Source organism: Saimiri boliviensis, chromosome 8 (assembly GCF_048565385.1).
Source record: "Saimiri boliviensis isolate mSaiBol1 chromosome 8, mSaiBol1.pri, whole genome shotgun sequence".
NCBI classification, from domain to species: domain Eukaryota; kingdom Metazoa; phylum Chordata; class Mammalia; order Primates; family Cebidae; genus Saimiri; species Saimiri boliviensis.
This window is the reverse complement of record NC_133456.1, coordinates 62919207-62945723: the sequence shown is the minus strand read 5'-3', so window position 1 is coordinate 62945723 and position 26517 is coordinate 62919207. Positions and strand designations below refer to the sequence as shown.

The 26517-nt window shown below is 41.1% G+C and overlaps 1 long non-coding RNA gene across 1 annotated transcript; it reads right to left on the bottom strand.

Moving 5' to 3' along the window:
- Positions 1–165: 165 nt before the first annotated feature.
- LOC141585260 (uncharacterized) lies at positions 166–26510 on the bottom strand. Its single transcript, XR_012518656.1, has 3 exons — positions 26376–26510; positions 12971–13230; positions 166–259 (listed from the first exon to the last, which is right to left on the bottom strand). It is a non-coding gene; the product is annotated as an uncharacterized LOC141585260 (long non-coding RNA).
- Positions 26511–26517: the final 7 nt, after the last annotated feature.

Below are 26517 nucleotides of genomic sequence, written 5' to 3'. Positions count from 1 at the left end.
AAAAAAAGAAAAGAAAAGGTTAAAATTGAGAGTCATTAAAAAAGAAAAAGACTGTTAAGAAAAGACATTTGCACTACCAGTGAAATGATATAGTGTTATTTGAAAATGGGCTAGATGTAGTGGTTCATACCTGTAATTCCTGAACATTAGGAGGCTGAGGTGGGAGGCTGTAATCCTAGCACTTTGGAGGCTGAGGCAGGAGGATCGCTTGAGCTCAGGTGTTTGAAACCAGACTGAGCAACATAGGAAGGCCGTATCACTACAAAAAATAAAAATAAATTAGCTGGATGTAGTGGCTTGTGTTACTTGGGAGGCTCAGGTGAAAGGACTGCTGGAGTCCAGGAGGTCAAGGCTGCAGTGAACTATGACTGCACCATGGTACTCCAGCCAGGGCAACAGAGCAACAGCCTGTCTCTAAATGAACAAATAAATAAATAAATAACTCAGTCTGTGGTATTCTGTTGTAGCTGCATAAAATGAACTAAACAGTAGAGAATAGAGTATATGGAAAAATATATGTGCATGTGTGGAGGCAAAGAGCATATGAAAACTCTACTTTCTACTCAGTTTTGATGTGAACCTAAAGCTGCTCTAATATTTATTTTTGGTTTTTCATTCAGGTATTCTGGCTCCACTGTCTATGGTTTTTTTATTTGTTTTTTTTTTTTTTTTTGAGGCAGTCTCACCTCCCTTTGTCACCCAGGCTGTAGTAGTATAGTGGTATGATCTTGGCTCACTGCAGCCTCAATCTTCCAGGCTCAAGCAATCCTTGCGCCTTGGTACCTGGGACCACAGGTGTGAACTACCAAGCCTGGCTAATTTTTGTATTTTTTGTAGTGATGAGGTTTTGCCATGTTGGTCAGGTTGGTCTTAAACTTCTGAGCTCAAGTGATCCACCTACCTCAGCCTCTAGGTGTCTATGTTCATTTTTTTTTTTTTTTTTTTTTTTTTTGAGACAGAGTCTCCCTCTGCTACCAGGCTGGAGTGCAGTGGTGGGATCTTGGCTCACTACAACCTCTGCCTTCCGGGTTCAAGTGAATCTCCTGTCTCAGCCTCCCAAGTAGCTGGGACTGCAGATGTGCACCACCATGCCTGGCTAATTTTTCTATTTTTAGTAGAGACGGGGGTTTCACCATGTTGGCCAGGATGGTCTCCATCTCTTGACCTCATGATCCGCCCAACTCAGCCTCCCAGGAGTCTATGTTCTTAATCATGCTCCCCAGGATGTATGTGTGTGTATGTGTGTGTGTGTGTGTGTGTGTGTGTGTGTGTGTGTGTGTGTATTTGCTTGAGCAAAGAGAAGACTGTAAACTGACATATATGAGGTAGTAGTCAATAAATACCATGAGTGGGAAAAGGTATTTGGGGCTATGTCTATATTAGTTAGAATGTTTTCAACTGCATGGAAGAGAATACTTGAGTAAACAATGGCTTAAACTAGGGTTTTCTAACTTTATAGTGTGGATGAATTACCTGAGGATCTTATAAAAATGCAGGTGGCATGACCTGATATTCTGTACTTCTGACAAGCTGTAAGCTGTTAAATGCTGATGCTGCTGCTACTGCTGGTGGTCCAAGACTTTAATTAGCCAGGACTTAAATACTGAAGACATTTTTATGTTATACAGTAAGAAGCCCAGAGCAGGTGGAGGACAGGGGTGAAAGGAAATCTCTTCACTGTATACCTGCTGTGTACATCATTGCATTTGTCTTTTGGTGAAAATATGATGCATTTCTGTTGGGTATATACTTATGAGGGAAATCACTGTGTCTCCAAATGGGCATATACTTAGCTTTTGTAGATGCTGTGCAATATTTTCCCCAAGTGATTGCATCAAGTTACATACCCATCAGCAGGGTATGAGAGTTGTGGTTGCTGAACATCTTTTCCAATACTTAGTATTATTCATCTTCTTTTTTAAAACTATTCTAGTGGGTATGTAGTAGTATTTCATTACGGGTTTAATTTGCATTTTCATGATGACTAATGAAGTTAAACATCTTTTCATTTATTCACTGGCCAATTAGATTTTTTTTTTTTTTTTTTGAGACGGAGTTTCGCTCGTTACCCAGGCTGGATTGCAATGGCGCCATCTTGGCTCACCGCAACCTCTGCCTTCTGGGTTCAGGCAATTCTCCTGCCTCAGCCTCCTGAGTAGCTGGGATTACAGGCACGCCCCACCATGCCCAGCTAATTTTTTGTATTTTTAATAGAGACAGGGTTTCACCATGTTGACCAGGATGGTCTCGATCTCTTGACCTTGTGATCCGCCCGCCTCGGCCTCCCAAAGTGCTGGGATTACAGGCTTGAGCCACCGCGCCCGGCCTTAGATTTTTTTTAAGATGGAATCTTGCTCTGTCACCAGTCTAGAGTACTGTGGCACAATCTTGGCTCACTGCAACTTCCACTTCCTGGGTTCAAGTGATTCTCCTGCCTCAGCCTCCTGAGTAGCTGGGACTACAGGTGCATGCCACCATGCCCCACTAATTTTTGTATTTTTAGTAGAGACGGGGTTTCACCATGTTGGCCAGGATGTTCTTGATCTCTTGACCTCGTGATCTGCCCGCCTTGGCCTCCCAAAGTGCTGGGATTACAGGCGTGAGCCACCACGCCCGGCCTGTACTTAACACATTTAATGTGTTTAAATATTTAGTAGAATAAGTCCCATAGTTTTAAAGCTTTCCAGGCTATTTTATTTTTCCATCTGAACTCAAAACTAGTTTGTCTCATTCCAAAATAAAAAATAAAAACAAAAAAAACTTTACTCATACCGAGACAAATTTATAAATTAAATTAGGGAGAATTAAAATCTTCACGATATTGAGTTTTTCTATTCAGCATAATTATACATTCCTTATTTGTTCAAATTTTAGCTGGTGTCCTTCAGTGGTGCATAAACTTCTTTTGACATGCACGACTGAGCCAGTGGGAAAGTCAAGAAAATCTCTGAGGCCAAGAAAATATAAGAAAATTAGAAACCAGAAAGGTTATTCAGCATTGAAGCCAAACTTTTCTTTGAACAAGAGTCAGCCTAGATCTCAAGCAAGGTGTGAGGTTAGAGTTGGGATACTTAAAATGGGGTGCTTCAATGTTTAAGAATATAGAAAACATTTCACAGAAGATGAGAGAAATATTGTCTGTGTCACCTATGTTTCTCAAAGGAGGCAAAAGGAAAAAAAATTATTTGAGAATCCTAATAACCCACCCTCACATGGAGTTGTCTTGAGTTAAAAAGAAAATCTACCTCTGTAGAAAAAAAAAAAATCAGGCCAGGTGTACTGGCTCATACCTTCAATCTCTGCATTTTGCGAGGCCAAAGTGGGAGGACTACTTGAGCCTAGGAGTTCAAGACCAGCTGGGGCAACACAGTGAGACCCTGTCTCTACCAAAAATTTACAAATGAACCAGGCATGGTGACATGTACCTACTCAGATACTCAAGAGGCTAAGGTGGGAGGATCTCTTGAGCCTAGGAGTTCAAAGCTGCAGTGAGCTGTGACTGCACCTCTGCACTCCAGTCGGGGTGACAGAGTGAGACTCTGAATCAAAACAAAAACAAAATGAAACCCCAGAAATAAAAAAAAAAAAAAAACAATTAAAAAACCCCTCCAAGCCAAAAGGTTAGGTTAAAACAGTTCCAAATTGGTAGTTCCTCCAATTTCCAAAAGCAAAAACCAATTTTCATAGCCCACATACATTCTAATCTTCATCTTAGTGGATTGAATAATGTCTCCTGAAAATGTGTGTCTACACAGCACTCTCAGAATGTAACCTTATATGGAAATAGGTTCTTGGCAGATGTAATTAATTAAGGATCTCAAGATGAATCATCCTGGATTTAGAGTGGGCCGTTATGACTGATGTCCTTATCTTTACAAGAAGAGGAGAGGACACAGAGTGTCCTCTCAGTGAAAGAAGGCCATGTGAAGATGGACAGAGAGATTAGCTTCATGCTACCACAAACCAAAGAATGCCATAAGCCACAGAAGCTGGAAGAGGCAAGGACGGATTCTCCAGAGATCCATCAGAGGAAGCACAGCCTTGCTGGCGTTTTGATTTCACACTTTCTGCCTCCTGAACTGTGAGAGAATAAATTTCTGTTGTTTAAGCCCTCTGGTTTGGGATAATTTGCTATGGCAGCCCCAGGAAGCTAGGGGCTTCAAGGGACTCTCAGATATAAAATTTCAAGGACCCTGATTTCATAAACCAAAACCATAGAACACATGAAGAAATAGGCCATAATAAGCAAGAATGAGCAGGGATAACAAACTGCAGAGAACAACCTCCAGTAGGGCTGAGAATTGCCAGTATGGAATATTAAATAAGTATGCTCAATAGTTCTAAGAAAACTAAAAGATTATGGAAACTATGATGTAGGTATAAGAGATGATCAAAAGGGACAAAGATGAGAAAAAATACATAACTTCTAAAATAAATAATATGTGATTAAAACTAGAAACAATTAATGGGCTAAACAGTACATAAAATGTAGCTAAGGAGGAAACTAAAACAACTGGAAGATAGATCTAAGAAAGTTACTGAAAATAGAGCACTAAGAGATTGTTAAAAATTAAAAATCAAGACAGTAAAGATAGGTGGATAGGGTAAAAAGATTTAAAATACTTCTAATTAGAGTTGAAAGACTGGGAGTTGGAGGAAGGGGAGGTGATACTAAAAGTGAAAATGGTTGAGAGGTCTATAGAACTGAAAAAAATACAAATCCTTAGATTGAAAAAGCACAGGCTGGCATGGTGACTCAGGCCTGTAATCCTAGCACTTTGGAAGGCTGAGGTGGGCAGATCGATTGAATACAGAAGTTCAAGACCAGCCTGGGGTACATGGTAAAACCCTGTCTCTATAAAAATACAAAAAATAGGTGGATGTGGTGGTGAGTGTCTATAGTCCCAAGCTACTTGGGAGGCTGAGGCAGGAGGTTCACCTGAACCCAGGAGGTTGAGGCTGCCGTGAGCTGTGGTTGGACCACTGCACTTCAACCTAGACAACAGAGCATGACTCTGTCTCCAAATAAAAAAAGAAAGAAAGAAAGAAAATGAAAAGAAAATGGTAAAATACTTTGACAAATCTAAAAACCACAAAAAATATTTTGGAGGTGGTTTATAATCAACATGTGATGGACATCTATAAACTAAAACATGGAAGATAGGTGGGAATAATTCAGAGGGGATTTTAAAAAGTTAAGGCCTGGTGCAATGACTCATGCCTATAATCCCAGTGCTTTGGGAGGCCAAGGCAGGAGGACCATTTGAGGCCAGGAGTTTGAGACCAGCCTCAGCAACACAGCAAGCAAGCAACCCTGTCTCTACAAAAAAATAAAAAGATGAGTTGTGTGTGCTGGCACATGCCTGTGATTCCAGCTTCTCAGGAAGCTGAGGTAGGAGGATCACTTGAGCCCAGGAGTTGTAGGCTGCAGTGTCCTAAGATAATGCCACTGCACTCCAGCCTAGGCAACAGAGTGAGACCCTGTTACTTAAAAGAAAAAAACAAAAGCAAAAAGTTAAGGTCCCTGTTCTGTTAGGAAGTAAAATAGTAATACTAGTTATATTTTTCCTAATCTAAAGTTAGTTGTTTGTTTTTTTAAACAGAATGTATAGCTAATGATAAATGGAAGTATTAAAAATTTAAGAAAATAGGTGAATATAGAGTATTCATTGTAATGTTCTTTAGATTTCTCTGTGTGCTTGAAAATTTCTTTTTTGTTGTTGTTTTTTTTTTTTTTGAGACAGAGTTTCACTCTGCCACCCAGGCTGGAGTGCAGTGGTGTGATCTTGGCTCACACTCCACCTTCTGGGTTCAAGTGATTCTCCTACCTCAGCCTCCCAAGTAGCCGGGACTACAGGTGTGCACCACGACAACCAGCCAATTTTTGTATTTTTAGTAGATGCAGGGTTTCACCATGTTGGCCAGGCTGCTCTTGTACTCCAGACCTTAGGTGATCTGCCTGACTCGGCCTCCCAAAACGCTGGCATTACAACATGAACCACTGTGCCCAGCCAAAAACTTTAATAACAAAATATTGGGTGGCATAACCAATGATGACCTATCTTTCAGAACAGAAAGAATGAAGAAGACTGATAATATCTAGCATTGGTGAGATTGTAAAGCAACCAAAACTCATACACTCCCAGTGGGAGTGTAAACTGGTCCAACCACTTTGAAAAACCCTTTGACAGAATCTATTAAAACTAAATATGTGCACAGTCTATGACTAGAAATTCCACTTCCAAATGTAATATATATTTAATAGGAATCATACTTAAGTGCATCCAAAGATAAACAAAAGAAGGTTTAGAATGACTTTATCTATAATATCTAAAAACTGGACATTATTCAAATGCCCAACAAAAGTAAAGTGGATACATGGTAGCATATTCATGTGATAAAATACTACATGTCAATGAAATTAAATAAGCTACTGCTATGTCCAACTGTGGGTGAACTGCATTAACCTAATATTGAGGGGAAAAAGCCAAAGACAAAAGAGTGCACACTTTCTTAATTTATTCACATAAAGGTCAAAAACAGGTCAAATGAATCTTTGGTATTAGGTCAGGTTATTGGTTTTCTCTGGGACGGTGGGAGAGAAAGCATATTCACTTTGTGATATGTACTCTTGATACGCTTTTCTAAATCTAAAAAAAGATTATTGTTTTAAATATTTCAAGATAATTTCTGAGTCTATTAGCGTACGGTAATCTCAGAAGAAACAGAATAGTGGCTCATGCCTCTAATCCCAGCACTTTGGAAGGCCGAGGTGGGTGGATCACTTAAGAGCAGGAGTTCAAGACCAGCCTGGACAACATGGTGAAGCCCCATCACTACAAAAAACACAGAAAGTTAGCTGGATATAGTGACAGGTGCCTGTAATTCCCAGGAGAATCTCTTGAACCCAGAAGGGAGATTGGGAGATTGCAGTGAGCCAAGATCATGCCATTGCATTCCAGCCTGGGCGACAGAGCAAGACTCTGTTTCAAAAAAAAAGAAAAGAAGAAAGAAGAAAGAAGAAGGAAGAAAGAAGAAGGAAGAAGGAAGAAAGAAGAAAGAAGAAAGAAGAAGAAGAAGAAGAAGAAATAATGCTAGAATGAATCCCCACAGTGTGATGAATAGTTTTCCAGTTATTTTGGGGAAACGGAGGCTAAAGGACACTTGAATCTGCTTTGCTGCTGGAGCCCTGGAAGGTGTTGATCTCATAGGTGTTCCCCAGGCTCCACAGAGTGAAAATAATAAGGTGGAGTGGATGGCTGAGATCTTCAGAGGAGAGAAAACTGAAGTAGCCTCCCATGGCCCTGGAGCAGGTCACAGGATGGCCCAAATTTCTATGTCCCCAGGAGAATATTAGGTTTCTGAACCAGAGTCCTATCAGGCTCATCCACGGTATTTACAGAGTCTGGGGCAGAAGTACAAATGAAGGCCTCCTACTATGTGTTTACACAGAAATTATAAGTCAAACTAACCATTGTCAAATGAGTTCTATGCTTCTGCTTGACGAATATGCTTTTATAATGACCTTGAAGGTCAGAATGCACATTGAGTTCTACGTTTCTATATGGCCACGGTGGAAGGCCAGTCCCTAGTCCCCAGTCTTTGTGCTATCCCTTTTCCCTCCACCTCGGGAATACATTGACACCCCTGTGCACATGTCCAAGCTTCATCCGTATCTTTGCAAACAGCTGTTACACACCAGAGGCACAGTTTGCCTTTAGGAGAACCAGCAGGCAAAGAGGTCAACACCACTTCTGGAAATAGACTCGGGATCATTAATGTAGATAATTATATAGGGAATTACGGGGTATTGGGTATCCACAATGTGTTCAAGAAGGAGAATGGGCTTGGTCTCTAGACAGGAGGGCACTGCCAAAGGAAGGCCAAAGTGGGCAGCCAGTAAAACATAGGGTTCACTAGAGACCCTGCTATGATATGGTTTGACTGTGTTCCCACCCAAGTCTCATCTTCAATTGTAGCATGGGAAGGACCCAGTGGGAGGTAACTGAATCATGAGGGTGGGTCTTTCCCATGTTGTTCTTGTGATAGTGAGTAAGTCTCAGGAGATCTGATGGTTTTATAAAGAGGAGTTCCCCGGCAAAAGTTCTCTCCCTTTGCCTGCCACCATCCATGTAAGACATGACTTCCTCCTCCTTGTCTTCCTCCACGATTGTGAGGCCTCCCCACCCATGTGGAACTATAAGTCCATTAAACCTCTTTCCTTTATAAATTACCCAGTCTCTGGTATGTCTTTATTAGCAGCATGAGAACAGACTAATACAGACCCCTAGCTAGGGTATAAGGAATAGCATAGGTCTCTGTGCCAATGAGGGACTGTCTCAGCAAAAATTGGAACAGACTGGAGAGCTATGAAATAGGACTTCGGATGCCTCAGCAAACACTAGTCTTCATGCCTGGAGACCACACGGGACTGGACATTCCTGCAAATGTCTGTGTAAGACAGGACTCCAAGGATCAGATGTCCTCTCAGGCTACCCCACTCTACTCAACTCTGATTCTTTTAAAACTTCTGAGAAGTGAAATGGCACCTTGGGGGGAAATATAGAGGAAGAAATGAACCTTAACTTTTTGAATGTACTCCAAAGAAATAGAGTAAAAACTCTGAAGTGATGGAGTTTACCATGAATTTACTGGCAAACTGCAGCTAGAGAGAGAAATTAAGTTCAGAAATGGAATACCAAAGTTACTTTTTTGCACACCTGAGTTTTTGTGCATTGAAAGTTCATACTTAATACACATTTTATCCATGTTGCTTAGGTCTACTACAGTTTTAAGATTCATCCGCTATTTAGAGGCTGGGTGCAGTAGCTCGCACCTGCAATCTCAGTACTTTGGGGGGCCTAGGTGCATGGATCACCTACAGTCACAAGTTCAAGACCAGCCTAACTAATATGGTGAAACCCTGTCTCTACTAAAAAATACAAAAATCAGCTGGGCATGGTGGTGTATGCCTGTTGTCCCAGCTACTTGGGAGGCTGAGGCAGGAGAATTGCCTGAACCCAGAGGGCAGAAGTTGCAGTGAGCTGAGATTGCACCAGTGCACTTCAGTTCAAAAAAATAAAAAAGATTCATCCACTTTTTACAACACCTTGACTCATAGTTCATGTCCCTCTTATTACAGTGACAGGGGAAGAAGTTCACCAGTTTTGTCTGGTTAGAAGATGATGGAGAAAGAGGGAGGAGAAAAGACCATGATTATGTATGTTACCCACAGATCACCCAAGAGGTATTTCAATCGTGAACTGGTGAACTCAGTTGTTCATCTGTCACTGGTTCTTGTCATGGTGAACTCAGAACTCAGAATACAATTTTGCCCCTAGTTGTTCAACAGTTCTTGTCATGGTGACCTTAGAATACAATTTTGCAATTAAATTTGTAAATTTTTTTTTTTGAGACGGTCTTGCTCTGTCACCCAGGCTGGAGTGGAACGGCAAAATTTCAGCTCAATGTAACCTCTGCCTCCCAGGTTCAAGCGATTCTCCTGCCTCAGACTCCTGAGTAGCTGGGATTACAGGCATGCGCCACCATGCCCAGCTAATTTTGTTTTAGTAGAGACAGCGGTTTTACCATGTTGGCCAGGCTGGTCTCAAATTCCTGACCTCAAGTGATCTGCTTGCCTCGACTTCCCAAAGTGCTGGGATTACAGATGTGAACCACCACACCCAGCCTAAAATGTGTAAATTCTACCCCAAATTCCCAGGACATATATATAACTAAAATTAGACATCTTGGGATTTTTTTGGTGGGAACTAAACAATATGAAATGGGATAGTAGTGAAGGAAAATTGATATTGCTATGTGCTAGTAATGCACTTGTCTGCTACAATAATTAAAACAAGATGTTATTGGCAAAGGCAGCTTCATGAAATAGCATAAAACCCAATAAAACAGGCTAGGTACAGTGGCTCACACCTGTAGTCCCAGCACTTTGGGAAGCCAAGGTGGGAGATCCCTGGGGTCTAGGAGTTCAAGACCAGCCTGGGCAACAGAGCGAGACACACCTCTACAAAAAGTGAAAATTAGCTGGGCATGGTGGTGTGTGCCTGTAGTTCCAGCTGCTTGGGAAGCATAGGTAGGAGGATCTTGAGCCTAGGAGTACAAGAATGCAGTGAGCCATGACTGCATGGAGCCACTGCACTCCAGCCTGGGTGACAGTGAGGCTCTGTCTCCACAAGCAGCAGCGGTAACAACAACCCTCCGAAAAAAACTCCCAGAAAACATTCTAGCCAATGTTAATATGTGCAGTACAATAAAGAATGTTGCTTAAGTTGGTGTGGAAGGATAGCTTTGGGGTAAATTAATGCCAAAATGCACTCAGGATGAAATAAAGAGTTGCATGTAAACAATAAACTATAAGATCAGTGCAAGAAAATAGAACTAAATAGTTTTATAATTTTAGTTTGGAGACAGATTTTGTGAGTATAGCAACAGTCACTGTTGTTTATAATGACAAATTGGATATAACCAAATTATCTAATAATTGGAATTAGATAATGGATTATGGCACAGAACTTCAATAAAATGTTACTGACATAGACATTTATGACATTAATTTAAAAATAAGTTACCAGCACTTTGGGAGGTCAAGGTGGGAGGATCATGAGGTCAAGAGGCTCAGACCGTCCTGGATAACACAGTGAAAGCACATCTCCACTAAAAATACAAAAAATAGTCGTGGTGGCATGCACCTGTAGTCCCAGCTATTTGGAAGGCTGAGGCAGGGGAATCCCTTGAACCCGGGAGGCGGAGGTTGCAGTGAGCCAAGATCACACCACCACACTCCAGCCTGGGTGACAGAGTGAGACTTCATCTCAAAAAAAGTTATCAAAAAGTATGTACAATTTAGTCTTATACAGACAGCACAGATGCTTAGAAAAGAAATATAAATGTTAGTTAACATGTGGTTATTTTGAAAAGCTGAATTTAATTACTTTTTTGTGTTCTCCTATGGTTTTTTAAATTTATTTTTTTATTTTAATAAGAAATTCCCTCAGAAAACCCAGAATTCATTCTTGTTTTAAGAGCTAGGGGTCTCCCTATGATTCCCTGCCTGGTCTTGAACTTCTGGCCTAAAGTGATTCTCCTGTCTCGGCCTTTCAAAGTGCTGGGAGTACACCAGGCTTAGCCAAAATTTCTATACATGACTTCTCTTACTAAGCAATGCTTACCGCTTTTAAAACTTAATGGATGCAATCCTATGAATAAGACGCAAAAACTAGGAATAAGCCAAACATCCCTCAAGTGACAAATGGATACACAAAATATAGTAGACCCAACTACAAAATGGAATATGAGTCCTCAATTGAAGGAAATGAACTGTGGGCACATATTATAGCATGGATGGACCCTAAAAACGTTGCTATGTGAAATAAGCCAGAGGCAAAATACCACACATATTGTATGATTACATTTACATGAAATATCCAGAAAAGACAAATCTACAGAGACAGAAAGTAGATTAGTAGCCTGCAGCTGGAGGCTGGACCAAGCGTTAACTGTTATGAGCAGAGGGATTTTATTGGAGTGATGGAAATGTTCTGAAATTGGAATATGTTGACGACACAACTCAATACTAGAAATCACTGAATAGTAAATATATCCAAAACAGAGTGAACATTATGAAATGTAAATTATACTTCAGTAAAGTTGTTTTTAAAAACTTAATGGAGAATTTGGTGAAAGTTCAGAGATCTAAAGGTTTAGAGGTTTAGTTCTGTTTTGTTTTTAATATGAAGGGAGAGGAGGAGGAAAAACTGAGAGAGACTTTACAACTACAGAATTAGAGAATCTTGCTTTCAACATGATAGTGCCTATACAGATGTTTAGAGTGGCTACACCACAGTACTTTTAACAGCAGGGGAGTAAACCTATCTAGATTTAGACACAGAAGAGTGATGCTGTTTCCCTAACCGACTGTGGGTTCCTGGAGGAAAGAAACCGCTGCTTGGTCTCAAGTATTAACATCTCTGGCCAGGCGCAGTGGCTCATGCCTGTAATCCCAGCACTTTGGGAGGCCAAGGTAGGTGGATCACTTGAGGTCAGGAGTTCAAGACCAGCCTGGCCAATATGGTAAACCCAATCTGTACTAAAAAATACAAATATTAGTCAGGTGTAGTGGCATGCACCCATAATCTCAGCTACTGGGGGAGGCTGAGGCATGAGATCGCTTGAAGTTGGGAGGTGAAGGGTGCAGTGAGCTGAGATTGTACCACTGCACTCCAGTCTGGGGGTGACAGGGCAAGACTCCATCTCAAAAAAAAAAAGCTCCCAGTAACCAGCTGAGTAACCTTCCAGAGTCACTTTCTCTAGCTTTCAGTTTAATCTGTTTATAAAAAAAAGTGGGTTGGACTAAAAGATTTTTATGGTTTTTATAGTTCTGTTCAGCTGTAGAGTTATTTTCCTTGGCATTCACCACCCTCAACAATTTGCCCTAGACTGCTTTCCAATCCTATTGCTTGTTGCTTCACTTGCTGTATCTTTCATATCGGATAAGGTGACCTGGTTCCACCCCACTTATCTGCATTTTTTTCTCCCCAGAGCCTTTACTCAGGCCCCAGATTTTCTTACTAGAAATGCAATTTTTCTAATTGTTTCAACCCTCAAGCATTTCTCTATCTCTGTATCTCTCATTAATTTGTTCACTCCTTTGTTTCTTGCCACTTTGCCATTTATCAATTGCTACATTGTAAACCTCCTCCAAACCCACTGACTTAAAACAACAGCCATTTTATTATGCTCACGAGTTTATGAATTAGAAATTAGGTCAGGCACAGTGGGGATGGCTTCTCTCTCATCTGACATAACTGGGACCTCGGCTGGGGTGGGTCCAATGACTGGAGGTGGCTGGAATGGGGCCTTAAGCCTAGAGCCTTGTTTCCAGCTGTCAGCTAGATTTTTTCCATGTGGCATCTGCTAGGGTTTGAATGTCCAGAATGGTTTCTTTACTCACGTGAATGGCACCTGGGCTGATGTGGCTGGGACAGCTGGGATGGTGACATAGCCTCTCCACGTGGCTAGGTTGGGTTTCCCCACAGCATGTGGTTTTAGGGTAGTTGGATTTCTGATACCATGGCTGGTTTCTGTCAGAGCACAGTTTCCAAGAGTCCAGTATGGGAGCAGCAAGGCCTTCCATGACCTGGTCTTCACAAGTCACACAGTGTTCTTTTCTGCAGCATTCTATTCGCTTCATAGGGCCAGCTCAGATTCATTCTGGGAGTGTACAACACAAGCAGGGTTAAGTGTTGGTGTAGTGCTCATCATGGGAAGGGGCATCTTTAGAAACTGGCTGTCATAACTATGAATGCTTCTGTTTTATTTTCATAACTAAAGTCTAAGTTATTTGAGATTAGGAAATATTTCTTTCCTCTTTTATTATCTTCACTCTCTCCTCCTTCTCTCTTCCCAGACCATAAAGAACAGAAACACATGTTTTATAGACTATAGGCAGGATGGCTGGGTGCAGTGGCTCATGCCTGTAGTCCCAGCACCTTGGGAGGCTGAGGCGGGCAAACCACATGAGGTCAGGAGTTCAAGATCAGCCTAGCCAACAAGTAAAACTCCATCTCTATCAAAAATACAAGAATCGGCCGGGCGCGGTGGCTCAAGCCTGTAATCCCAGCACTTTGGGAGGCCGAGGCGAGTGGATCACGAGGTCAAGAGATCGAAACCATCCTGGTCAACATGGTGAAACCCCGTCTCTACTAAAAATAAAAAAAAAAATAGCTGGGCATGGTGGCGCGTGCCTGTAATCCCAGCTATTTGGGAGGCTGAGGCAGGAGAATTGCCTGAACCCAGGAGGCGGAGGTTGCGGTGAGCCGAGATTGCGCCATTGCACTCCAGCCTGGGTAACAAGAGCGAAACTCCGTCTCAAAAAAAAAAAAAACAAAAAAACAAGAATCAGCCAGGCATGGTGGTATGTGCCTGTAGCCCCAGCAACTTGGGAGGCTAAGGCATGAGAATCACTTGAACCTGGGAGGGGAGGTGGAGGTTACAATGAGCCAAGATTGTGTCACTGCACTCCAGCCCAGGCAACAGAATGAAACTGTGTCTCAAAAATAAATAAATAAATAAATAAAATAAAAAGAGGGAAAAGAACAACAATAATAAAGAATATAGTCAGGGGACGAGATAAGCTCAGGGGTCCCAATCCAGGCTGTGCCATTTACCAACCATTTGACTTGAGACAATCACTCAACCTCTCCATATCCAAGCTTCCTCATTTACACAATGGTGGTGGTGGTGGTGGTGACATAATAACACTTTTTCCCATAGAAATGATGGGAGGATGAAATAGTGATATTGTTAGCAAATCACTTAGAAAAAAAGGCTACTATATAACAAGGAACCAACAAATACCTGCTGTTATTGTTGTGGATTTAATTTATACCACCAATTTATCATGATTTGGGGCAGCATTGCCCAGAGGAAAAAGGAATAACCTAAGCATTGTTTTTCTGAAATGAAAAAAAACCAAATTATTCCATAAACTGTGATGATGGAGGCAACTGGCTCTGCAGTGTCTGCTCAGGCACTGCCCCAGTGGCTGAAGACTTCTGAAGCCAAGAAGACATGTTTAAATTTTTTTGTTTCTTTATGTCTTATCTAAAGATTTATTTAGATAAGAGAGCATATGTGGATATAAAGGCCTTCCTCCATGCCTCAATATGAGACAACTCTGAAAAGGCTGTTAATGACTATAGAAGAAAAAAAGCTATCCCAGCTCCAGAGCTCCTGGTAGAAATGGTTTCTTCATGTCTTATCTAAAGAGAGTATATGCTTAATTGGCTATACATTACAATTTTAAAATCACAACCCAGGGAAAAAAATAAAAGAAGAACTAAAAATAAATAAAACAACCAAAAGGCTGTTAAATACTGAAATGACTATGAAAAACAAGTGTAAATAAACAAAACCTATAAGGTAAAAGAAAATAATTGATGTGAAACAAAGAAAATGTCAATGTAGAGAAAAGAAGTGTAAGTGAATGGAAGGAGGAATGAACACTTGCAGAGAATATGCAAAAACCAGAGTGGAGAATGGATCACAAACTAAAAGGAGAAGATTAGAAGAAGGATCTGAAGGCATGTTTTGATTACAAAACATGTACAGTTGACAATAACAAAATTGCTAACTGCATTTTAAACACTAGAGCATCTTGTTGAAAGGATTGGTTCTTATTTTGGAAAAAAACAACTAATGTGAACTCTTCTGGGAAAACAATATAAAACTAGCCAGTTATACTATTTTAACTTTACAGAGAAGTGCCTTTAATGAGTTTACAATACATATAATCTACAGAAATAGTTTCAAATTGCAGGAGGGCCAATTTTCCTCCTACTTAGAGCTTGTTTTGTTTTGCTTTTTTCTCTCAACAAGATTGGCTTTCTTTTGGAAGGCTGCAATAATCAAAAGACATTCAGAGAGATAGAACGTCCTAGCAATGGCTTTTTTTCCCCCCCTACAGACAGGGTCTTGTGCTGCCTAGTATAGAGTGCAGTAGTGCAATCATAGCTCACTGTAGCCTCAACCTCCTGGGCTCAAGCAATCCTCCTGCCTCAGCCTCCCAAGAAGCTGGGACTACAGGTGCATGCCACCACACCCAGCTAATTTTTTTTCTTTTTTTGAGACGGAGTCTCACTCTGTTACCCAGGCTGGACTGCAGTGGCATGATCTTGGCTCACTGCAACCTCTGACTCCCAGGGTAAAGTGATTCTCCTGCCTCAGCCTTTCCAGTAGCTGGGATTACAAGCATGTGCTAGCAGGCCCAGCTATTTTTTTTTTTTTTTTTTTTTTTTTTTTGGTATTTTTTAGAGATAGGGTTTATTCATGTTGGCCAGGCTGGTCTCGAACTCCTGACTGCAAATGATCCGCACAACTTAGCCTCCCAAAGTGCTGGGATTATAGGTGTGAGCCACTGTGCCCAGCCCCATATAATATTTTAAAAATATTTTTTTGTAGAGACGAGAGTCTCAATATGTTATCCAGGTTGGTCTTGTACTCCTGGCCTCAAGTGATTACTCCTGCCTCAAAGTGCTAGGATTACAGGCATGAACCACCACTCTTGGATGGATTTTTAAAGTAAAGTCATGCCTCATTTAATGACAGGCACACATTTTGGAAAATGTGTCATTAACTGATTCTGTCTTTAAGTGACTGTGTGAACATCAGAGTGGACTTAGAAACTCAGATGGCCTAGCCTCCTACACATCTGGGCTGTGTGGTATACACTATTGCTCCTAGGTAACAAATCTGCACAGCATGTTACTGTATTAGATAATGTAGGAAACTGTAACAGAATGGTAGGTATTTGTGTATCTGAATATATCTAAACATAGAAAAGGTTCAGTCAAAATACAGTATTATAATCTTATGGGACCACTATCTTATATGTGGTCTGTTATCGACTGGAAAGTCACTATGTGGTACACAACTGTACAGGCAAACTCATGGCTTTAAGACCCCTCAATGAAGAAATGCTGGGAAAGGACACTGCAGGAAAATCAAGAAGGAGTCTGCAGAATTAATTTGGGTAATTTCAGCATTGAAGGGAAGGCCAGCATTCCAGTGTAAGACTCTAAGAAAGAGAGCTGAGTGCAGATGGTTTTGGGGGATGCTTTTGGAGATACACCTCTATGAAGAGGGAGGTGGGACTGGACATTACAACTGCAAGCAAGGCCTCCACCATTTCTACCAGGAGTTCTGGAGCTGGGATGGTTTTTTTCTTCTTCAGTATTTAATAGCCTTTTCAAAATTGTCTCATATTGAGGCAAGGAGTAAGGCCTCTGTATCCACATCGGTCCTCTGGGGGAGGATAACTGGATAAGGAAGTTCTCTGTAGGTAAAGGCAGTGTCCTGTGAGGAACATAGCTGTGAGTCAGCAGGACCGGCCTCCCTTCCCAGCATCCAGGGTCTTCTATTGCCCAGGCATCCATAGATTCTCTTTTTTATTGAGATGTTACACAGAGTAAAGTGCACAAATATTAAATTCATGGCCCTATGAATTTTTATGTATGAATACACTCATATAATTCCCAAATTAAGGTGGAAACCCAATTTTCAGTACCCCAGCAGGCTGTCTCATGTCCCCTCGATAACCATTCCCACAAAAGCAATCACATCTATGACCTTATACTGGTTTTGCCAGTGGAAATAGCTAATATATACTCTCTTGGGTCTTGCCAACCTGACTTAATGTGCCTAACGTGATTCATGTATGCTGCTATGCATCGCAATATTACTGTCACTGCTGTGTAGTTATACTGAGTGAATATACCACAATGTGCCCATTCTACTCTCAATGAGTATTTGAATTATATCCAGTTTCGACTATTATGAATAATGCATCTATGAACCCTCACGTACATGTCTCTTGACAGAACATTACCTCCATTTTGTTATGTGTCAAAGAGGAATTTCAAGATACAGAAATGTTTAGCCTTAGTAGATACCGTCGAACAATTTTTCGAGGTAGTTATACCAGTTTACAATCCCACCACAATCCTTCAAGTCAAAAAAGGGTACATTTAAATCATTTCTGCATGAAGGACTAAAAATATGTTCACCCCTGTCTGTACTAAAAATACAAAAATTAGCTGGGTGTGGTGGTATGCACCTATAATCCCAGCTATTTGGGAGGCTTAGGTGGAAGAATCACTTGAACCCAGGAGGTGGAGGTTGCAGTGAGCTGAGATTGCGGCACTGCATTCCAGCCTGGGCAACAGAGCGAGACTCTACCTGAAAGAAAATAAAATAAAAATATGTTCTCTCTGAATTAAGGAAAATATTAGTTAGGCTAAGGATAACTAGACTATAAGAACTTTTTAAAAAGTAAGACAAAGACTTGAATCAGCTATTCTCGATAGGTACTGTAGAAACTTTTCTGCAGCAGTTTTACAGGGTGTAAAGAATGTTTAAGGTGTTCCTCAAGTGTGGTCATAGGTCAGGTTCCCTAGAAGCAGATCCTGAGAGTTTTTTTTTTTTTTTTTTTTTTGAGACAGTCTTGCTCTGTCACTCAGGCTAGAGTGCAGTTGCAGCATCTGTCTCCCAGGTTCAAGTGATTCTCCTGCCTCAGCCTCCCGAGTAGCCAGGACTATAGGTATGTGCCATCATGCCTGGCTAATTTTTGTATTTTTTTTAGTAGAGACGGGGATTTCACCATGTTGGTCAGATTGGTCTTGAACTCCTTACCTCATGATCTGCCTGTGTAGGCCTCCCAAAGTGCTGGGATTACAGGCATGAGCCACCATGCCCAGCCTATTTATTTATTTTTTGAGATGGAGTTTCGCTCTTGTTGCCAAGGCTAGAGTACAATGGTGTGATCTTGGCTCACTGCAACCTCTGCCTCCCTGGTTCAATAGATTCTCCTGCCTTAGCCTCCTGAGTAGCTGTGATTATAGGTGCCCACCACCATGCTCGGCTCATTTTTGTATTTTTAGTAGAGACAGAGTTTCACCATGTTGGCCAGGCTGATCCCAAACTCCTGACCTGAGGTGATCTGCCTGCCTCAGCCTCCCAAAGTGCTGGGATTGCAGGCATGAGCCACCATGCCTGGCCTATTTTTGTATTTTTAGTAGAGATGGGGTTTCTCCACGTTGACCAGGCTGGTCTTGAACTCCTGACCTCAGGTGATTTGCCCATCTCTGCCTTCGACAGTGCTGAAATTATAGGTGTGAGCCACCATACCGGCCAGATCCTGAGAGATTTGGATGCACGTGATTTATGAGGAAGGGTTCTTTGGAGAAACTTATTAAGGGGGAAGTGAAAGGGAATGGGAAAAAGGGAGGACCACCAAAGAAAGATGTGGGCTCAGGGAAAATCTAGCCTTGGGCTGATCCCATTAAAAAAAAAGAAACAAAACTCTGGAGCATAAGTCATGCTGCAGAGTTACCTTCCCCTTTGAGGTGGTCTTCTGAACCCATTATCACTCCTCATGATTGCATCAGGGGGGTAGTGGTGGTGGTGGTAATTATCTCCCAGAGTTTTTTTATATCAATCTAGAGCAGCTGTTCTCAGCCCTGGGAAATTTTGTCCCCTCACAAAGTCTGAAGACATTCTGTGGTTGTCACATCAGGAAGATGGTATTTGTATTGAGAGATTAGAGGACAAGGATGCTGCTAAACATGCTACGATGCATAGGACAGCCACCTGCAACAAATAATGATCCTGCCCAAAATACTGGAGTGAAGAAACCCTGGGCTAGGGTGCTGAGAAATGCTGAGTGTATGATAAAATTACATTGTTTGCTAAGAAGAATGATGGCAAGGAAAACTGAGCCCCCCTGCCCCACCCAAATGGAAAATTACTTGGGGCATTCTAAAGTAGTAAAATGGTATATGTGTATTATATACCGGTTAAAACAATTCTTTAAGCACTGGATATGTGACCCTGCCCCCATGGCTCCCTCGTGGAGAACACTGTCTGGTTTGTTCTTGATCAGTGGTAAGCAGGCACCAGCTGCCTACCTAGTTTATCTTCGTTCTATGAGAAAACACAGAGCACCTGTTTGTTAATAATAATCACCTGTTCAGAGAGCATAACTACATGGGTCAGAGTCTGCTCCGAATGCTGTCAGCCCCCTGAGGCTCTTAGCTGTGAAGGCTGTTGGCCCCCAGATAGTCCCACTTTGTTGTTCTATCTAGGAGTCTGCCTCTTAATGCCTTAAGCACTGCCTGGGTGTGGGTCTCTATTGCTGAGCTTGTCTAGGTACTAGAGGAATTCTTTGGAGGGATCAGTGGTAAGCCATTACATTCAGTGCTAGTGACTCCTGGTTCCATAAAGGGAATCTGGGCTGGGCATCAGAATAGTACCTTTTGCAGATGTCTTTTAAAAATATGATGTTAAACAATGAAGGAGGCTTAAAATGCTGTTCAGTTAACATCTTTTTGTGATCCTGCATTTCATTTAATGGGATGAGACTAGCATCCTGAAATATATATTTCACAAAGCCCTTAGGTATATTGCTCAGAAGTCTTGTCAAAAAACATTCTTAGGGCAGTTGTAGCCATTCTGGATTTTCTTCAGAGCTTTATTGAACTTGTGTAAAATTGGAATTGGGCTGAATCCTCCCTGAAATACTCATTACTATGCTACATTACTGCTAACAATGTGCTCCTTAGCAATTTTTTCTTTTTTTTTTTTGAGACGAAGTTTCGCTCTTGTTACCCAGGCTGGAGTGCAATGGCACGATCTCGGCTCACTGCAACATCCACCTCCTGGGTTCAAGCAATTCTCCTGCCTCAGCCTCCCAAGTAGCTGGGACTACAGGTGCGCGCCACCATGCCCAGCTAATTTTTGTATTTTTAGTAGAGATGGGGTTTCACCTTGTTGACCAGGATGGTCTCTATCTCTTGACCTCGTGATCCACCCACCTTGGCCTCCCAAAGTGCTGGGATTATAGGCGTGAGCCACCACGCCCAGCCTCCTTAGCAATTTAATTCTAACTGTAATGCGAATGGACTAAAGGACTGGAGCAAAGAACAAAAATAGCTGCACTTAAATCCAGAGGGGTTTGAATACCATTGGAGATCACCAGTGTCAGACTCAGGGTCTGCTTACTCTATATCCTGTTGGGACCATCCCTCAAACCTCTTTTACAGTCCTGTATTTTATCTGTCAGTTACCCATGAATTTTCTGTGTCCTCCTAGAAGCAGTTTATAGCTTGCAATTGCAAAACTCAGGGTACCAACAGCAGGAAATATTTGCAAATTATGCCTCCAACAAAGGACTAATATCCAGAATTTACAAGTAACTCAAACAACTCAACAAGAAAAAAAAAAAAAGAAACCCAGTAAAAAGTGGGCAAAGGACATGAATGGACATTTCTCCAAAGAAGACATACAGGTAGCCAACAAATGTGAAAAAATGCTCAACATCACTAATCAGAGGAAGGTAAATTAAAATTACAATGAGACATTATCTAACACCAGTCAGAATGGTCATTGTTAAAACATCAAACAACAACAGACGTTGGCATGGATGCGGAGAGAAGGGAATGCTTATGCACTGTTGGTGGGGATGTAAAGTAGTACAACCTCTACAAAAAACAGTATGGAGACTTCTCAAGGAACTAAAAATAGAAATATAATTTGAACTTGCAATCCCATTCCTGGGTATCTACCCAAAGGAAAAGAAATCATTATATATATATATATATATATATATATATATATATATACAAAAAAAAATTATATATATATATAATCTATCTATCTATCTATCTATATATATATATACACACACACACATATACATACATATATATAAATATTTGGCTCGGCACAGTGGCTCATGCCTGTAATCCTTTTGGTAGGCTGAGAGGGGTGGTTTGCCTGAGTTCAGGAGTTCGAGACCAACCTGGGCAACATGGTGAAACCCTATCTCTACTAAAATACAAAAAAAAAAAAAAAAATTAGCCAGACACAGTGGTGTCCACCTGTAGTCCCAGCTACTCCAGAGACTGAGGTGGAATAATCGCTTGAACCCAGGAGGGGGAGGTTGCAGTGACCCAAGATTGCACCACTGCACTCCAGCCTAGGGCCTGGGCAACAGCAAGACTCTATCTCAAAACAAACAAAAAAAGCACCTGTACTCATGTGTATATTGTAGCACCATTCATGATAGCAGTCATGGAATCAATCTAAGTGTCGATCAGTGGCTGATTGGATAAAGAAAATGTGGTGACTAGATTCAGTGGCTCATGCCTGTAATCCTAGCATTTTGGGAGGCCGAGAGGTGGGATGGATCACTTGAGGTCAGGAGTTCAAGACGAGCCTGGCCAACATGATGAAATGTGTCTCTACTAAAAATACAAAAAATTAGCTGGGCGTAGTAGCACACACTTGTAATCCTGGCCACTCAGGAGGCTGAGGCAGGGGAATTGCTTGAACCCGAGAGACAAATGTTGCAGTGAGCTGAGATTGCGCTACTGCACTGCAGCCTGGGTGACAGAGCGAAACTTAGTCTCAAAATAAAATAAAATAAAAATAAATAAATAAATAAATGTGGTATATATACACCATGAAATACTATGCAGCCATAAAAAAGAATGAAATCAAGTCCTTTGCAGCAATGTGGATGGAGCTGAAGGCCATTATCCTAAGTGAAATAACTCAGAAATAGAAAAGCAAATACTGCAAGTTCTCATTTATAAGTAGGAGCCTAAACAATGAATACACATGAACATGAATACGGAAATAGTAGACACTGGGGACTCCAAAAGCAGGGAGAGGGAGGAGTAAGGGCTGAAAAATTACCTAAAGGGTACTGTGTTCGCTATTTGGGTGATGGCTAACTAGAAGCACAACCCCACCATTATGCAATATATCAATATACCAGACCTGCACATGAACCCCCTGAAGCTAAAATAAAATAAAAACTCATGATATCTAGTCCCATTGTATTACAACTGTTATACCAAAGGATTTTTTTCAAACTTCAAAATGTGTTAGTTTGTTTTCTAACTTTTGTATTTTTATTCTAGTTTCGTGACCTATGTTTATGATCCTAGTATTAGTTTTATTTCTTTCCTTTCTCAAAACGAATCATCACCATGTTCAATTCTGTTTTGAAGAGTTACAACACTAGGCCAGGAGTGGTGGCTCACTCCTATAATTCTAGTGCTTTGTGGGGCTGAAGTGGGAAGACTGCTTGAGGTCAGAAGTTTGAGACCAGCCTTGGCAACATCGCAAGACTCCACCTCTACCAAAAAATAAAAAGTTAGCTGGGTGTGGCAGAACATACCTGTAGTCCTAGCTATTTGGGAGGCTGAGGTAGGAGGATCACTTGAGCCCAGGAGGTTGAGGCTGGTAGTGAGCTATGATCCTTCCACTGCACTCCAGCCTGGGAAACAGCATAAGACCCTGTCTCTGGAAAAAAAAAAAAAAAAAAGAGTACAAAGAGTACAATTATGAATAAACGTATTCTTGACAAAAATGCATTCAAATGGAAATATTGTAATGCCACATATATATATTATATATATATATAATATATATATTTTGAGATGGAGTCTTGCTCTGTCACCCAGCCTGGAGTGCAATGGTGTGATCTTGGCTCACTGCAACCTCCATCTCCTGGGTTCAAAGGATTTTCCTGCCTCAGCCTGCTGAGTAGCTGGGATTACAGGTCATTCCACCATGCCTGGCTAATGTTTTTGTATTTGTAGTAGAAATGGGGTTTTCCCATGTTGGCCATGGTGGTCTCGAACTCCAGATCTCAAGTGATCCACCTACCTCTACCTTCCAAAGTGCTGGGATTACAGGTGTGAGCAACCGTGCTTGGCCCATAATGCTATATTAAGTCAAGAAAGCAAAATGCAGATTATGATATTATTTTGTCTAAAATTCTTCCTGTACTTTTATAAACAGGAGTGTGAAAAGATGTATGCCAAAATAATAACAGTGGTTAAGATGTAGTTTGCAAGTAATGTGTAAGATTCCACCACCTCCCCAAAATGGCTCCGAGAAAGAACTAGAGCTATAAACAACTTATTCAGGACACTATTTTTCAACATAGGTTAAAACTCCATTCTTTGAGATTACATTGTTTTAATCACCTGTATGCATGCCACCTTCTGGAAGCAAGGAGTATTTCACCATTAAAAGACAACAGTAGAACTTGGTAATTAAGCTGAAATTGGAATTGTTTATAAAAACCATTTTTAATTTAACATTTAATTTTGAAGCTTATGGATTACAAGCAGGGTTGTTAGACCAGAGGAGGGGCCAATTTAATATAATAAAAGATGATGGGATATATACTTATCCTAAATAAGTTGGTCATTGAAAAACTTCATCTTGTTATTGTATTTTATGTCCTCTGTAGGTCAGAAGAAAAAGCTATTTTTAAAATAGTAGGTTATCCAAAAGTAAGCTTTCAGAAAATGAAAAAATAAAAAATACCGCAATATTTGAATGCTCAAACATGATGAAAAATTACATTCCTATTTTCCCCCTCTAAGCCAGAGCTAATTTAAAATATTAAAAGAATGTCTTTATTATCAAGCAATATAAGTATTCGGAAATACAAACTCAATTTGATCTATGAATCAATATAGCTATGTCTCAAAAATGAAGCAAAGTAAGGAAAAAAGCATGTTGCAGAATTACATTTATAGTGTGAGAATGTGCCCACATAAAGCGGGTCTCGGCACAAAACAGGGTCCATAGAAATGGATGTAGAAATAGAAAAGGGTCTGAAACGATAGCTAGAAGGATTGCCTTTGAGGAGGCAGGAGAAAGAAGCCAAGCTGCATGGCAGCCAAAAGAAACTTTACGTTTTTAAGTGAGAATGAATCTATAACTTATATAATTAGAAATGCAAAAATAAGACAACTATTGCCTGCAAGAAAACAAAAACCAACAGAAACCCAAAACAACAAAACCTTGTTACATATGTGAAACTATCAGTATTTTGTGATTTAGCAGATGCAACATATATTTCTTACAATGACAGCAGCACTGAACCGTGTCACCTATTTTTCTATGTAGCAGTCCTGTGTGTGTGTGTGTTGCCAAACACATAATAAAGCATGCAGGAAATGTACAGCTCTAGTTTGTGAAGTACTTTCAATTACAGTTTCCTCATGGATAGCATTGCTTGTCTTACTTCTCCGGCATTAATAATTAAAAAATATTAACGCTTGTGACCTATAGGAATGCGGTCCCATGGTCGATGCAAAGATTCTTTTCATTTTTTTTTTTTTGAGATGGAGTTTCACTTCTGTCACCCAGGCTGGAGAGCAATGGCATGATCTCGGCTCACTGCAACCTCTGCCTCCTGGGTTCAAGGGATTCTCCTGCCTCAGCTTCCTAGGTAGCTGGGATTACAGGCACATGCCACCATGCCTGGCTAATTTTTGTATTTGTAGTAAAGATGGGGTTTCACCATCTTGGCCAGGCTAGTCTTGAACTTCTGACCTCAGGTGATTCACTCACCTCAGTTTCCCAAAGTGCTGAGATTACAGGCATGAGCCACTATGCCCTGCCAAGCTTCTTTCTAAAGAAGCTAACTTGGAATAATTTAGTCAAAGGCCTATCTCAAGGGACCTTTTGAGGGCTTTACTAAATCCAAGTTGCCATTGATTCACTGTCAATATTGAGTGCCTATTGCTTGCAAGGCTCAGAATGGTCTAAAGCAGGCGGTCTGGCCTTAGAATGTGAAACAAAGGAAGTAGGTGGTAATAACGGAGGGAGTCAACTCTGTAATACTTTAGAGCCTGGGCCTAGGAATCAGACTCGCCTGGGTTTCCATTCCCATTGTACCACTTACTAGCTGTGAGATCTTGTGCAATCCAAGGGAATATATAATGCCTATTTCATAGAGCTGTCAGGAGGGAAAATGAGATCATTATAAAGGGTTTGCTGCAGTGCTGGCACATAGCAAGTATTCAATTAATGTTAGCTCCTGTTACTAATTTTTTTCTTAGTCCTCATGAAGTTTCAAGAATGTTTCCTTAGAATCATGAAACAATTGGAGACTGAAAAGGGTTTTGAAGTTTCCTGGTTAGCTCCACTGTCCTAGAAGACGACTTTCATCCCTTTCCCACTGATATTTAAAACCACGGAATAGCACAACCGGACTATTCTAATTAGTGGTGGAATAACAGGAGACAACACGTGTGGGAAGGCCAAGGAATATGTGGGAGAAGATCCCTCTCACTAGTGGGAGAGGCACCGAGAGAGTATAAGGAGCACACTCTAAAAGGAGAAAATACAGGGGGGACAAGTAGAAAAAAAAAAAAAAGGAAAAGATGTCATCAGACAAGTGTGAGGACAAGAGTGAGAAAAAGGAAAGAAGGCGAATACAGAGGGACTTTAATTTGTGAGAGAAATCACTAACACGATTTAAGAGTCAAACGTTCTGAGTTCTAATCACTGTAAAACGCATGGCTTTAAAACATACTGCTTAACGTCTCTGAGCTGTTTTGCTTTAGAGTTTGCAGCACAGATTAAATAAGATTAGCGAGACGGACGCTCTGTTAAAGAGAAAACTTCAAATAAGCGGTTAAGAATGAAAGAGAACGCTGCAGAAAAAGGGAAGTGGAAAGAGAGAGAGGAAAGGGAGAGTGTAAGAGGAATTGTTGACAAGGCAGGTGAGAACCAAGGGAAACCACTGTAACGGCGCCGCTGTGGCTACTGCGGTGACTGCTTCAGCATATCAAGCGCTGACAACTTGCCAGGTACGTTATTAGAGTTCTACATGCACAATTTCATGCTGCCCTCACAGCATCTCTACGAGGGTAGGTTCTCGTATTATCCTAGTTTTACATAATATAGAGAGAGGTTTTGTAACTTTCACAAGGTCTTACAGCTGGGAAGTTGCGACAGAGAAGAGATTCAAACGCACGTCTGCCTACCTGCCAAGTGAGTGCTGTTAAAATTATCTCTAAGAACCTCGAAAAAGGCATGGTAGCTAGGCATCCCCTCGGTTCAACTCCTGCGCCCAGGCACCACTCGCCACGTCCTCTCTCCTCTTGGCGGTTTTGAAAGTCCCACCTC